A 14,857-nucleotide genomic window follows, 5' to 3' on the forward strand; every position below is an offset into this window, starting at 1 on the left:
TGTATTGTTAGGTCTCCATGTGTTTGTATTTTATACAGTTTTTTTTCCTGTAATTGATATCTAGTCTCATAGCGTTGTGGTTGGAAAAGATACTTCATACGATTTCAATTTCCTTAAATTTACCAAGGTTGATTTGTGACCCAAGATATGATCTATCCTGGAGAATGTTCCATGAGCACTTGAGAAAAAAGTGTATTCTGTTGTTTTCGGATGGAATGTCCTATAAATATTAATTAAGTCCATCTTGTTGAATGTGTCATTTAAAGCCTGTGATTTCTTATTTATTTTCATTTTGGATGATCTATCTCTTCGTGAAAGTGGGGTGTTAAATTCCCCTACTATGAGTGTGTTACTGTCAATTTCACCTTTTATGGCTGTTAACATTTGCCTTCTGTATTGAGGTGCTCCTATGTTGAGTGCATAAATATTTACAATTTTTATTTCTTCTTCTTGGTTTGACCCTTTGGTCATTATGTAGTGTTCTTCTTTGTCTCTTGTAATAGTCTTTATTTTAAAGTGTATTTTATCTGATATGAGAATTGCTACTTCAGCTTTCTTTTGATTTCCATTTGCATGGAATATCTTTTTCCATCCCCTCACTTTCAGTCTGTATGTGTCCCTAGGTCTGAAGTAGGTATCTTGTAGGCAACATATATACAGGACTTGTTTTTGTATCCACTCAGCCAGTCAGTGTCTTTTGGTTGGAGCAGTTAATCCATTTAGATTTAAGGTAATTATGGATATGTATGTTCCTATTACCATTTTCTTAATTGTTTTGGATTTGTTACTGTAGGTCTTTTCTTTCTCTTGTGTTTCCTGCCTAGAGAAGTTCCTTTAGCATTTGTTGTAAAGCTGGTTTGGTGGTGCTGAATTCTCTTAACTTTTGCTTGTCTGTAAAGGTTTTAATTTCGCCATCGAATCTGAATGAGATCCTTGCTGGGTAGAGTAATCTTGGTTTTAGGTTTTTCCCTTTCATCACTTTAAATATGTGCTGCCACTCCCTTCTGGCTTGCAGAGTTTCTGCTGAAAAATCAGCTGTTAACCTTTTGGGGATTCCCTTGTATGTTATTTGTTGCTTTTCCCTTGCTGATTTCAATATTTTTTCTTTGTATTTAATTTTTGATAGTTTGATTAATATGTGTCTTGACGTGTTTCTCTTTGGGTTATCCTGTGTTGTACTCTCTGTGTTTCTTGGACTTGATTGACTATTTCCTTTCCCATGTTTGGGAAGTTTTTGACTATAATCTTTTCAAATATTTTCTCAGACCCTTTCTTTTTCTCTTCTGTTTCTGGGATGTCTATAATTCGAATGTTGATGCTTTTAATGTTGCCCAGAGGTCTCTGAGACTGTCCTCAATTCTTTTCATTCTTTTTTCTTCATTCTGCTCCCTGGCAGTTATTTCCATCATTTTATGTTCTAGCTCACTTACCCGTTCTTCTTCCTCAGTTATTCTGTTATTGATTCCTTCTAGAGTATTTTTAATTTCAGTAATTGTGTTGTTCATCACTGTTTGTTTGCTCTTCAGCTCTTCTAGATCCTTGTTAAATGTTTCTTGTGTTTTCTCAATTCTGTTTCCGAGATTTTGGATCATCTTTACTAGCATTACTTTGAATTCTTTTTCAGGTAGGTTGCCTATTTCGTCTTCATGTATTTCGTCTTGTAGGTTTTTACCTTGCTCCTTAGTCTGTAACAAATTTTTTTGTCATTTCCTTTTTTTTTTTTTGATGGGTTGTGCTGTATTCCTGTGTTACTGATTGTTAGGACTGAGACTTTCAGCACTGGAGTTTGTAGGCACTTGGATAGAGCTGGGTTTTGGTGCTGAGATGAGGATCTCCGGGAGGCCTCACTCCGACTGATATCCCCTGGGGTCTGAGGTTCTGTGTTAGTCCAGTGGTTCAGACTTAGAGCTCCCACCACAGGAGCTTGGGCCCGACATCTGGCCTGGGAACCAAGATCCTGCAAGCTTTGTGGTGTGGTAAAAAAACAAAAAAGAAGAAAGAAAGAAAAAAAGGAGCAGTACAATATCAGAGGATAAAAAACATGATAAAATTAGAAAGATAAAAAACATATTAGGAAAAATAAAACTATAATTGAAACAACTGCAACAAGGCAAAATAAAACCACAACAGAAAATAGAAAAAAAAAAGGGGGGGGGCAACAAGCCAAAAGGAGAGATCACTAACAAAATATAAAGAATAAAGTAAAATTAGAAAAATAAAGATTTATTAGCTCTAATAAATAAAAATTTATTCTAATAAATATTTATTAGATTTATTTTTTTTAAATAAAAATATAAAAGAGTCAACAACTGTGAATCAAGGTAAAACAGAACCTCAATCTAAAAGAGGTAAAAAGAAAAGAAGAAAAAAAAAAAGCCTTGGCTGTGGGTGTGGCGTTTAGACAGGGGGTGGACCTTAGGCAGGGGTGGGGTTTAGGGTGGGGCAGGACCTATGCGGGTGGGGGTGACGTTTGCCCGTGGGATGGGGCATCTGCTTAGGACCTGCCACGAAGGGGCGAGGCAGCACTTCGAAAGGAGGGCTTCTGTCGTGTGCACTTCTGGAGTTTGGATGTAGGGCCCTGGGTGAGGGTGTGTGGGTGGGCCTTAGGCCCAGCTCATTGGAGGGGGTCTCTGAGTATAGAGGTAGGGCCCCGGGTGTGGGTGTAGTGGCAGGGCTTGGGTTTTGTGTGGCAGGAGGGAGACTCTGAAGTCAGAGAATGACGCCGGGGAGCCCAACAGGCTCCCTGGTGCCTAAGTGGACAGGAAAGGCACTGGCCCCGTTCCCTTTTGTTCCTTCGCACCCCTTCCTCACCGTCTCCCCTAGGGTGTCCCCTGTCCCCGCTGGACCCCTAACCGTGCGTGGGTCCCTCTGGGTGTAGGAACTCCTCCCCTCCCCCAGCCACCCCTCAGGGGTGCCCTCCAGGAGGTCCAGCCTTTACTTTTACTCCTCCCCTTCCCTCCCTCCCACTTCCTCAGGACCTGCATGGCTGGAGGATCCTCGGTGGGCATAGGATCAGGCCCGGGATCTCAGCAGGTTCCTGGGGGCCCAAGTGGGCAGGGGAAACCTGGCCACGCTCCCTTTTGATCCTTTTCCCTCCCACTGGTTCCCCAATTTCCCGCTTCGGGCATGGGATCCCTTCCGCCCCCCTCCCCCCACAGCTGCCCCTCGGGGGCGCTGGTCCTGTTCCACCTCTGCTTCTCCTCCCCCTTCACTCCCCCCACGCCCCATGCCCTACCCCCTTGCTGGGGGTTCCTTCCGTTCCCTTAGGTGTCCGTGGTCCCCCACGGTGCCTGGCAGGTGCCCTAGTTGTGAGGAGACGCGAGTTCCATGTCCTCCTAGTGTGCCATCTTGACTCCACCCCCTTGGTTATAATTATTTAAGTTGAAAAATTGTAAGACTTATTTAAGAAGGGTTAGTTTATAGGGAAACTTTACAAATAAGAAGAAAAAGTAACTTTAAAACCTAACTCTCATGCTGCATTTTTATAAGGAAAAATTTCTGACTTCTCCTTTGGGTCTTGCCTTTTTGAAAAATTAAAACTTAACACAGTGGCTTCATTACCTTGGCTAGTTATGTCAATGGAGAATAGCTATGCAGGATGGGAAAGTAAAATCACATTGAAGGACATATTCAGTTCAATATACAGCACCTATGCCTGCATGAGTAATGATATATCTCAAAATATTTTTGCAGCATATGTTATCAAATTATTCTTCAGTGTCACATGAATTACCCCCTTCTCTCTAAAAATGCACTTTCCTCCCCAAAAAAATGAGCATGGGAAATAGTCATCCTTCACTGGCATGGGTTTTGACAAGAATTTTCATTATTATAGTCAACAAATATTTGTTGAGAACCTGTTCTGAGCTGGAAATACAGATGGAAAACTAATTATGTTTTTATTTTAACTGAATGATACTAAGCTAAACCCTGCTGGTAGATTGAGGGGCACAGAGAAGACATAGTGTGGGATGTACTGAAGCTCTCAGATTCCAAGGTCTGAATAAATTCAGAATATTCAAGCTTTAACAGTACCACCTAAAGCAGCTACCCAAAATGCCTAATTCAACTCACAGCAACAAAAATTTATTAATTCTTCAAAAGAAAAAGTGAATGTTTTTTTGCCTGATGTTCATAAAGTTTCACAGTGGGTTTTTTGTTCGTTTTGTTCTGTTTTGATTTGTTTTATAGGTCAAGGGATGTGTTTGGGATTTTTCACACAGAGTGGCAGTTCTCCAGTCTTTAATTCTCTGTTTTGAAATAAGAAAATTGCCTCCATATTACTATCAAACACGGAGCAAGATCATCTCTGTGTTGATAGAAATAGTTACTCAGCAAAGGTCACACCTGCCTGAAACCACTGTGCAGGTATCTGAAAGGGCACGCACTCGGGGCTGAGGAAGCCCCAGCCATCCTCCCATTAGCCAGATCATCAGCCTGCTCCCAGAGGGAGCTTTCTTCCTCGAAGAAACAGGCCTAATGTTTTCTAGTTGGAACACTTCACAGAGAGCCAGGGCTTCTGGCTTCTATTCCCAGCTGCACCATCAGATCATAGAGTGACACGTCTCTGTGGTGATGTGGAGATGGTTACCCTTGTGCAGGGAAGGGTTAGGATTCATGGTAAATGTTTACTGTGAGCATCTTGCCTGAAAGGTGTTGCATGCTCTTTGAGAGAGGAAGGTTACTGCATGATGTCATTGCTTCCAACATATGCTCAGATGTTAAAAAAAAAAAAGGGAGGTTAACGAAAGCAATACTGTTGTCTTGGAGGGTGTTTCAGGGATTGTAGGAAGGATGCACAGATAAGTAGGTGGCAAGTTGTTTTCCTACCATAAAGCACAACTTTTGCATCATGTCACTCTGACAAGTGGAATTTAAAAGATATTTCCAGCAAGGTGTACACTGGAAATGTTTGATGAAAGAACATAGGGAAGTGATTGGGGACCAGGAAATATGGACTTGATTTGAACCTTTGGATGAAAATCCTCTTTTCTGGTTTGTTTTCATGACTTGTAATATTACAGTGATGACATTTGCATTCTCCAGCTCAGGATTAGCTAGAGAGGAAGTAAGGGCTCAATTGCTTTAGTGAGCACATAAACCATGACCTCTCCTGGAAGATAATTGTAATTAAGGGATAGTAGACCCTCAGTCTGTTTTCTTCTCAACATGGGTAACAGAATTATACACAATTGTGACATTTGCCTGAATACGAAGAGGAAATTTTTCTTCATCATCCTCTGCATTCTGGTTTTGGGTTGAAAGAAATCATAATTTCCACATGGTGATGTCAGATCCATTCCCACAACAGAGATTAGACAATACCACAAACACAGATTTATAGTTTCATAGGAGAAGTCTCCTGTTTTCAAACATTTATCTTTAACAATAGGCTACTGGCAGGGAGGGAAGGCCACCAGTTGCATATGAAAGGTATGGTATTCTGTTGTCAGTGATGAACACAGACACTGGTTGCTTCTGCTCCCACTCATGACCCCCATTTCTCCAGCATATTTAACATCAGCCATTATAGATTTAGCACACAGAAGATCAGTGGCATCACAGCTCATTTATGTAAGAGAATTATCAAACGTTCATCACTGTCAACAGTAAAAATATGATAAAATACCTTCTGTTTCTATCAAGGTAATTTCTATTTTCAAGGACTAAAGGAATCTTTTAAAAAATATTCAGTAGTTGAGGAAGCTGAAAGAAAACATTACTTCACTTTCCTCCTCTCTAAAAAGATGACGACTAAAACACCAAAACTTCTTCTAGGTTTAAAATTATTCCATTTTACAATTTTTTAACTTGCTAAAAATTTCAGATTCTCTCATAGTATCATGACGCTGCACTTAGTAATTTCAGAATAATTACTTAAAAAAAAAAACTACTGCCCCCATCTTAGCATTTTATGGCCATTTATTGCTTTTTCCTTTGTTTCTTTAAATACTGTCTTGTTCCAGAAAAGACTTAAGGGGATTTGTAAATATGTTCACAGTATAGTAAGATGAAATAAATATGTGATAAAAGTAAGGCAAAGAAAAACTAAGGGATGCAGTTAGAGTGAGGATAGTGTTAACATTTACATAAAGTTCACTCCATTTCCCAGAGATGAGTGATTTGGATCTCCACTTTCCAAAACCCAAATGAAATGGGGAAATAGTGCCAATTATAGATTTTATTTTCCCTAAAGCAGTAGTTCTCAAAATGTCATCTGAGTACACCTAAGTGTCCCTTAGATCCTTCAGGGGCTGCAAAGTGAAATTATTTTCATAATAAAACAAAAACATTATTTGCCTTTTCTATCTTATTCTCTCTTGATCACATGGTGGAATTTTTTCCAAAGACCACATGACCATCATTCTGATGGTGCCATTACTTTTAAGGCTAATGGAATGTGTGCTTGTATATGCTTGCATTTTTAAATTTTTTGTTTCAATTCCTAATGTGGTAGATACTCATAGATACATTCCACATAAACAAAAGCACTTTGGGGGCCTCAATCATTTTTAAGAGTGTGAAAGAGTCCTCTTCTAAAATATGAACAACTTTGTTTCTTTTCACTTTCCTTATATTAAAACCTGAAAATTGTCATTCACAGAAATTTAATATTAGTTATTCTATCTGAACATGGGCAAATGAATAACTTTTTATCTGATCATGGGCAAATGAATAACTGAGCCATGGCTCAGCGGCCATGGCTCACGGGTCCAGCTACTACGTGGCATGTGGGATCTTCCCGGACCGGGGCACGAACCCGTGTCCCCTGCATCGGCAGGCGGACTCTCAACCACTGCGCCACCAGGGAAGCCCTGGCCTCTTATTTTGAGGGTATTGGTCAAAGCTCCTTTGAGGAACTGATGAAAGCCATGAACCCTCTCAACTAAATACAACAACAGAAACACAGAATTTTTATGTCTTCAAATTGCTTTAAAATACAGTTTTAAGGTAAATTTGGGTAATAAGATACAGAGAAGCTTAACGAATAGTGGTTCGTTTTTATCCTCTCTCTTGTCATCTTTGTTTGTCCCCAGAGTATAAATTAAGGTAAAGTATTTCTAGTTATACTGTAACTCATTCTACACCAGAAAGGAGTATTGTTTCTGGTCATGTTGATGAATGGAAGGTTTTATAAGCTCAGCTTTCCTTCCTTCGATCCTAAAAATAATAACCTCAACTACATAGCATAAATCTATTTCCTTGGAATATTCTGATGATCTCAAAAATAGAAATGCTGAAATCTCATAGATTTAAAAAACTTGGCTACATGCAGCTAGGTGAGCTGATATAGGACTGTAGAGACTCTCATTAGGACTGTTTACTTCCAACTACAGCTTCTGAATTTGCTAGCATGTATTTATTGATGCCTCCCATAATGTAGACCTGGGCACTATAGGGACTGTTTTAGTACAGTATGACATTTGGCTGAGACTCAACTAATGCATAAGATGTAATTCATTTATGAATAGACTTTTTTTTTTATGTGGCAGATAGTGTAACATGATCAAGCAGAATGGTTAAAAAGAATGTTTCTAAATTCAGAAATCTTGGTGGGTGATAACATTTATTGGCTGTATGACTTGAGCAAATACTTTAATCTGGTCTGTTGAACTGGCATAAAGAGCGTTCCTGATACATAGAGTTATTGTGAGAATTAAATTTAGTAATGCATATAAAGTACAGAGGAGTGTGTGTCATATAACAAGTGCTCAATAAATGTTATTACAGAAAGTGCTGTGCGATGTGATGCAATGAAAAACACAATATGAATTTGGAGAAGGAAAGGATCACCAGAGGTCAGAAGGGTCTAAGGGAGAGTTCATGAAAGAGGTAAGACTTCAGCTGTGGGGCTACTAAGTGGAGTGGGGAGTTATAAAGTTCTTGGTGCACCATAAATTTAAAATCTAATGGAGGAGAGAGGATCAGCCCCAATACGTATAGGCACAAGTGTCAGAAACATGGAGAGAATGCTTAGGTCTCTAGAGATATACATAGAAGTGCTAACACACAGGCAAGTGAAAAGGATAAAGAGTGGGTGTGAGTTATTAAAATGACTGGAATACAGCTAAGTATATTACACCACTTATGGGACCATACTATTCCATTCATCCCTCCCAAATTAAATTTCACTTTTCTCGGAGGAATCTTTTGTGGTTAATGGTTCCAAAGGGAGGATTTATCTTTTATTTTATTTATTTCTGAGCAGACACACCTTATACACACACAAAATACACACACATGCACACCCACACCACAAAAACGAAGCGCCAGAACTCTATGTGCCTTTTAGACATTTATACTTTTTGTCTCTTCATTCAACAAATTTTAAAAAATATGGAAGGAATTTTGGAAAAGGCTCACAAGTACCTGTTAATGGGAACAGATATTTCTATAGAAAATTTTCAAGGCTATTCTAAAGTAGTGGCTTTGCCGATGTTTTTAATGGTCATGATGTATCCTGGCTTTGTTAGTACACTTTTCCTGATTAAGAGCCCCCATTACTCTAATTAAAATAACACCATCTGGTTTTAATACTGCACAGTAACTCTTCTACTCCTTAATCCCAGGGCTGAAACAACATTCAGTCTGGACCAAGCAGAGGTTATGCGGTATTAGTTTACTTGCTGTTATAATTTATGGATTTGTTGGTGGAGGATCCTGAGAGATAGTGGTGCTGGAGATTTTTAAAAGTAGGTAGAGGATCCAGAAGAAAGAACAACATACTAGAATTGTGTGCATACATGCTAGATTCTCCTTTCAAAATGGATACTTCAGGTTCTAGAGAGAAGACCTTTTTGAAGAGATAGCATTGAATGGACCTCTATGAAGTAAGGCAGCAAGCCATGTGAACTTCAGGTGGGAGTGTGGCTATGGAAACTACACTAGGCAAAAGGACTGAAGGAATGGTGGGTTTGATGAGAACAACCTTGGTGAGTTCAAGGAATAGGAAAAAAAAATAAGCTTGGCTGGAGTGGAGTGTGAGAAGGGGAGAGAGATGGGAGACAAGGTCAAGAAGATAGGCAGAGGCCAGACCATGTTGGATTTCGAGGCTCTTCTGAGGGTAATGAGAGACTGGAGTATTTGTAGCAGAGAAATGTGTGATATTTCATTTTTTTTCTAAATATACAACAAGAAAAGATCCCAAGCTCAATTTAAAAAATAGCAACTGATACGCAGATGTGGGAGTGGTGGGAATTGAAAAGAGTAAGACTCCAGCTCCCCTAGGCTCTAATCAATTGCTGCTAGGCAGAAATGCAGGCCCAGCATTTTCCTATAGTTCAGGGTGTTTATGCTTTGTTTCGTTTTTCAGGAGAATCTAGAAGTCCAGATTTTTTTGGCGGGGAGGGCGGTGGGTGGAGATAATGTAGTTTTTATTTTATACTACTATTGCTTTAATATTTTTACACAAAAAATTACTTGTAAAGGCACAGTGTATGAATAATGAATACTCCTTTTACATACCATTAGCAATTAGGTTTTCAGATAAGTTAACTGTCATATTGAAAAGAGCACAGATATCAGATTATGGGATGCTAAGCAGGTAAGAATAAATGCTGGACACATCTTCACAAAACATTAGTGATTCAGTGGGTTGTCCTGGAAACATAAGGAGTAACAGAGTGAAAGAGGAAGGAAACAACCCTAACCAACAAGGACCTACTGTATAGCACGGGGAACTCTGCTCAGTATTTTGTAATAACCTAAATGGGAAAATAACCTAAAAAAAACAGATTCATGTATATGTATAACTGAATCACTTTGCTGTACGCCTGAAACTAACACAACATTGTTAATCAGTTATACCACAATATAAAATTTTACAAAGGTATGTTTAATTAAAAAGTCAAGCTGTATCACATGTAGATGGAGTGAGAATTCTGAAAAAAGTTTTTTAAAAATTAAATTTATGGGGGCTTCCCTGGTGGCGCAGTGGTTGAGAGTCCGCCTGCCGATGCAGGGCACACGGGTTCGTGCCCTGGTCCGGGAAGATCCCACATGCCGCGGAGCGGCTGGGCCCGTGAGCCATGGCCGCTGAGCCTGCGCGTCCGGAGCCTGTGCTCCGCAACGGGAGAGGTCACAACAGTGAGAGGCCCGCGTACCACAAAAAAAAAAAAAAAAAATTAAATTTATGTATAATGTGCTAGAAGTCCAGGTCTTTATGTAAAAACTTTCTATTTTCTAAATGCTAGCAAATAATACACATTTTCCTAAAATCAGTATACAAGCCAGTGTGCTAGGTACAAGTGGTTAGTAGACAACAGTAAACAAACTTGGAAGCCAAATGAAGCCCTGGCCTTGAGGATTCACCATCTTTATGATGTTACTTCTTGGCTTTAATAGACTATGAGGGAGAACAGTGAAAAGGAAAAGCAGATTAACATTTAGACCTAGGTCAGGTGTCAGTCAGGGTCCTGGCAGGAAGCAGGTGGCAGACAGAGACAGGTCATTGAGTAGAGATTGATGAAGTACTATTTATAATAGTGTGGGCAGTGTTAGGAAAAAGCAACAAGGAATGTTAATGTGCTCAGGGCTAGGATCAGCATGAGTCAACATCGCTGTGCCTGAAGGAGTCGTTCTTGAAACCTGGAGAGGAGTTAGGAAAAGGATGCTCATCCCTGCCTGTGGCTTTTGGTTGAGGAATACAGCCACTACCAGACTCTGCCACGTCAGGGCAAGAGCCAAGAGGAGATATATGAGCCTTCTAGTCTCATTCCCAGACCTTCCTCAGGTGTCTCCCAATGGCCAAACCCAGAAAGGAGCTAGAGATTTAGGGAGCCCACTGACTGCAGTTGATGTTGGTCAATCTTGTGGGACACAGGAGGACCAAGACCATCTAGCACAGTCAGGCACTTCTTTTAAAAAGTGATTTCAAGTACTTTACAACCTTTGATAATTATCAATCCAATAAGCAATAAAGAGCTTGCCAGCTTAAGATATTTTTGAAGTTGTGGCTTCTTTGAAGACTAGCAAATTGTGGTCATTATACACAGTCTTTTATTGCTTGACCCTGATTCTTCAAGTTTTTGCTTTTATTCAAGGAAAGAAATGCTTCTCAAGAGTAAGCATTTCATATTCTGGTGAAAATTACTCATCCAACCCAGGGTTTTTAAGAAAACAAAATCTGAATTCACAGTCAGCCTTACTTTCCTATTTAAGGAGCCAAACGTAATGAATGAATGAATGAATGGAGGGAGGGAGGGAGGGAGGGAGTGAAGGCAGGCATCTGTGAAGCACTGTTGATAATACAAGAAATCACCATTCTCCCAGAAGCTATTAAATTTGCTAGGCCACACTAGGCAAAGAAACAAAAAACTGTAGTAATATTTTAAAAGAATACATAAAAGAACCTGGCCCACAAGTAAAGCACAGGTGTCAAGTCAAAGCGTATTGGACATAGTTTGGGCAGATCACCTTCACTTCCTCTGGCCCCCAACCCAGTGACGTTGGCAAGTCATTTGGTTCAGTTTGTATTTCCATTTCCCTGACAGATGATTGGACCTTCTTTGAATATATGCAGTCAAAGACTGATTAACACATTTGTATCATGTTTAGTAATTCTGTATATTATCTAAATAGAGATAATGTTTTGGTACAAGGGAAATAGAGTATAAGCTCAGTGGAATCTTAAACTGAGTTTTTTACAAAATAGCAATATGTTCAAAGAAGTGATGATTAATTTTCTGATATGAATTATGTTTCACAGCAGAATGTGAGGTGAGGTGGGATGGAGATTCAATCACTATTTTAATGTGTTAGTCATACCAAAGCTAATTTCAGCCATATATTCTCTAAATCCTGCTTTGAAAAATCCCATTCCTGCTTTCCATTCTTATGGTGAAATTTTGAACGTTTAAATTACCTTTCAGTTGTCCACCTATCAAATGATAGATCATTTATTTGTAAACTTTATAAACTGTTACATAGCCATAAGCTGTTCTTGGTGACATTGTCCAAAATACTAGACAGATTTGTCCCCTGAAGAGAAGTCAGTGGGAAGGAATATCTGCTGGGGAGAAAATGATGTATTCTCCAATTAGCCCAAATTCCAGCACTGACTACTATGATTTCAGGGGACATAAGGAAGCTGCTTTAGGAAGTACCCAGCAAATCTTGGAGTGAAGAAATGGTTATGAAAGACATCCTTTAGCATCAGCGCTGATACTTAAGAGCTCTGTGACAGTAGGCAAGCCACAGAACCCCCCATAGTCCTGAAGGGGTCATTATTTCCAAATGGAGGCAGCATAGGCTAATTGATAAGAGTGCAGAGTTTGGCATCAGAGAGTCAGAGCCTCAAATCTTGGTTCCACCCCTCTTTGCTGTAGAGTGGTTGCACACTACAACCACTGTGATGATGGAGACACACCACTAATCCAGAGCCTGATCCATACTCAACATTCAGAAGAGACCGGAGTTGCAAGCATATTGCAAGGAATCAAGCGTAGTAACACATGTGATGACATTTCTGAAGCAAAGTAAGAAGTGCTACGTAAATAATAACGATTTTTATCATCACTATCGCTTATGTTTCCTATGGGAGAATCCTTGTGAACACTCTTCTTTGCCAATTGACGATGAGATAATAGCTGGATTCTCAGTAAGATGACCCGAAGCATGAGAAAGGAATGTTGGACTAGCACAATGTTCTTTTTGGGTAGTGTCTTCAAATCATTGTTTTTTCTGTGAAGGCCCCACCCGTAACAGCCAGTTTTCACCCAGTCAGTCCTTCTCTTCAGGTGCTCCTTTGACTTATTTCAAGGCTACCAAAACAAAAGTTTTTCCAAGGAAAGTGCACATATCTCCTGCTCCCTGAACATTTTCTTGAATTGCCTCTGCCTGTCTCTTTCTTCCATGTGGTCACTCTCTTCAGCCTATCCCACTCTTAACACTGAGTAGGTTTTTTTCCTGGTTTTTCCCTGTTAAATAACAGATACCCACTCTGGTCTGTAACCTTAAAACAGTGCTTTGAGCGACTTCACACTCATTTACGAAATAAATACTGTTTTCAAGGGTTTTTTTTTTTTTTTTTACAACTTTTATTTTAAGGAAAGTTTGCACAGCATCCCCAATTTTGTCCTTAGCTAACGTTGATTTTTAGCAGTCCCAAACTGAAGTCCATAATGTATTGGGGTGTTTACTCCCCATAGAGAGCACAAGATCCCTTGAAATGTAAAATACACAGTTTTACTGTGTATTCCTCTCAGGCATTATAAAAGGCAGCATCACTATATTTCGGTCTTAGAAAGTTATAAGACGTGGACGTATGTTAAATAGCTTGAATGTTTCTATGAAATTTCCATAGACATTGCTTAGTCTTCCTGTTATCTAAATAAGCTTTAAAAGTAATGGCATACAATTGGGCACAGAATACATAGCTATTGGAACAGGCAAAAAACACAGCTGCCAGGAGCAATAGGCAAGGTAAAGAAAGAAATGGAAGATGAAATGATCTCCATTTCAAAGTCTGCCTGCAAAGCTTACACAGGACGTAGAATATTTTATATGCACTTGCTGATCTGATGTTCTGCATCTGTTACGAGGCCCTGGAGGCTGACTGGCCATTAAACACAGAATGATGACTGGTGTAGCAGGTGCAGTGAAGTGGGAAGGTGTGGAACAAATAAAACAAGTTCATGACATCTGTAAGAAATGTCGACCCCCAGGACATTTTAAAAGGTCGTGTACTGTGGTATTCATGACGTATGTGTGAGAGGTATAATGGCAAGTTTATTTCTCATGAAAGCACTTCAGTTACTTGCATATTGTTATTTCTTTAGAATCCCCAGGTCCTATACTATACAACTACTTAAGACCCAAAGAGAACTGTGACTTGCTTTGACAAATGGCCCTTTAATGCAGTGCATTGGCCCAGTGTCAACAGGAGTGTTGCCTCAGCTGCACCCTTTGCTAAAATAGTTTTGTAAGCCTACTGCTGTGAGTCAACTCTTCTCTTCCTGTAAGTTCTCCTTGGCACCTTTGACATCTGCATCGAATTGGAGCTTCTTGTTAGCACCCTTTAGGATTCCCAGCATGCCTCTCGATGCGTCTCTTTCTTATACTCTCTCCTCAGTCTCTGGCTCCTGTTGATTCCCTTTTCTAAATCTTCCCGATGCCCCCTCATTCTTCCATTTGTCTGCAACTGCTTCATTTAGTGCATCCAACAAGTCCTCTCTTTTTGTCGATGCAATCCCTCCTTCATATAATTTTTTCTTAAGTTCTCAGGATGGCTGGTGAGAAACTTACAGAGGGCAGTTTTCTAAAGAATTGTCAGTATTCTACTGAGGGAAATTCTTTCTTGATGACAACGGCACTGTACAGGAAAGAGGTGGTTTTTTTAAACCTTTCTTTTCTCAGCAATAATTTCTCTATGTTTTTGATCCTCACGTGAAGCTAAAGAGGTTTACTCTTTCTCCCACAACCCTCATCCAGTTCAGCAGCATATCCAGTTGCCTCTACCTCTAGCATATCCTAAGTCCGATATCTGCCAGGATCTCTACCTTACCTCACCAGTTAAGTCACCAGCAGTTCTTGCCTAGATGCCCTAGTCTCTTCTCTATGCAGCAAGCTTACGTGATCCTTTCAAAGCATGTCAGCTCATGCTACTCCCCGGCTCAAAAGCTCTTGCCAACTTCATATCTCTTTCAAAATAAGTGTATTTATGATGGTCAATAAGGGTCTTCATAATCTGACTCAACTCTGTCTGACCTCATCTCCTTTCTCTCCCCCTGTTACCCATTTGATACCAGTCTCCCCCTCAACTTCTTCCCATTGTCAAATGTTTGCCCTTGCTCTTCCTGTGCCACTGTTTCTTCAGACCACCCCTCATTTCATTCAGGTTTCTACTGATATTTGCTTC

General features: G+C 39.9%; 1 long non-coding RNA gene across 2 annotated transcripts in view; it reads left to right on the forward strand.

The window, feature by feature from the left end:
- The window catches only part of LOC117201211 (uncharacterized), an 81,376-nt gene that overhangs the window by 37,611 nt on the left and 28,908 nt on the right, over positions 1–14,857 (forward strand). Inside the window, exons 1-2 of one of the 2 annotated variants that reach the window (XR_004483190.2) lie at positions 6,795–6,951; positions 7,732–7,833. This is a non-coding gene — a long non-coding RNA (uncharacterized LOC117201211). Of the gene's footprint in view, positions 1–6,794; positions 6,952–7,731; positions 7,834–14,857 lie in introns of those variants that run through there. The other variant, XR_007477238.1, reaches the window with a different exon arrangement.

The sequence above is a fragment of the Orcinus orca genome, chromosome 4 (assembly GCF_937001465.1).
Source record: "Orcinus orca chromosome 4, mOrcOrc1.1, whole genome shotgun sequence".
In the NCBI taxonomy this organism is placed as follows: Eukaryota; Metazoa; Chordata; class Mammalia; order Artiodactyla; family Delphinidae; genus Orcinus; species Orcinus orca.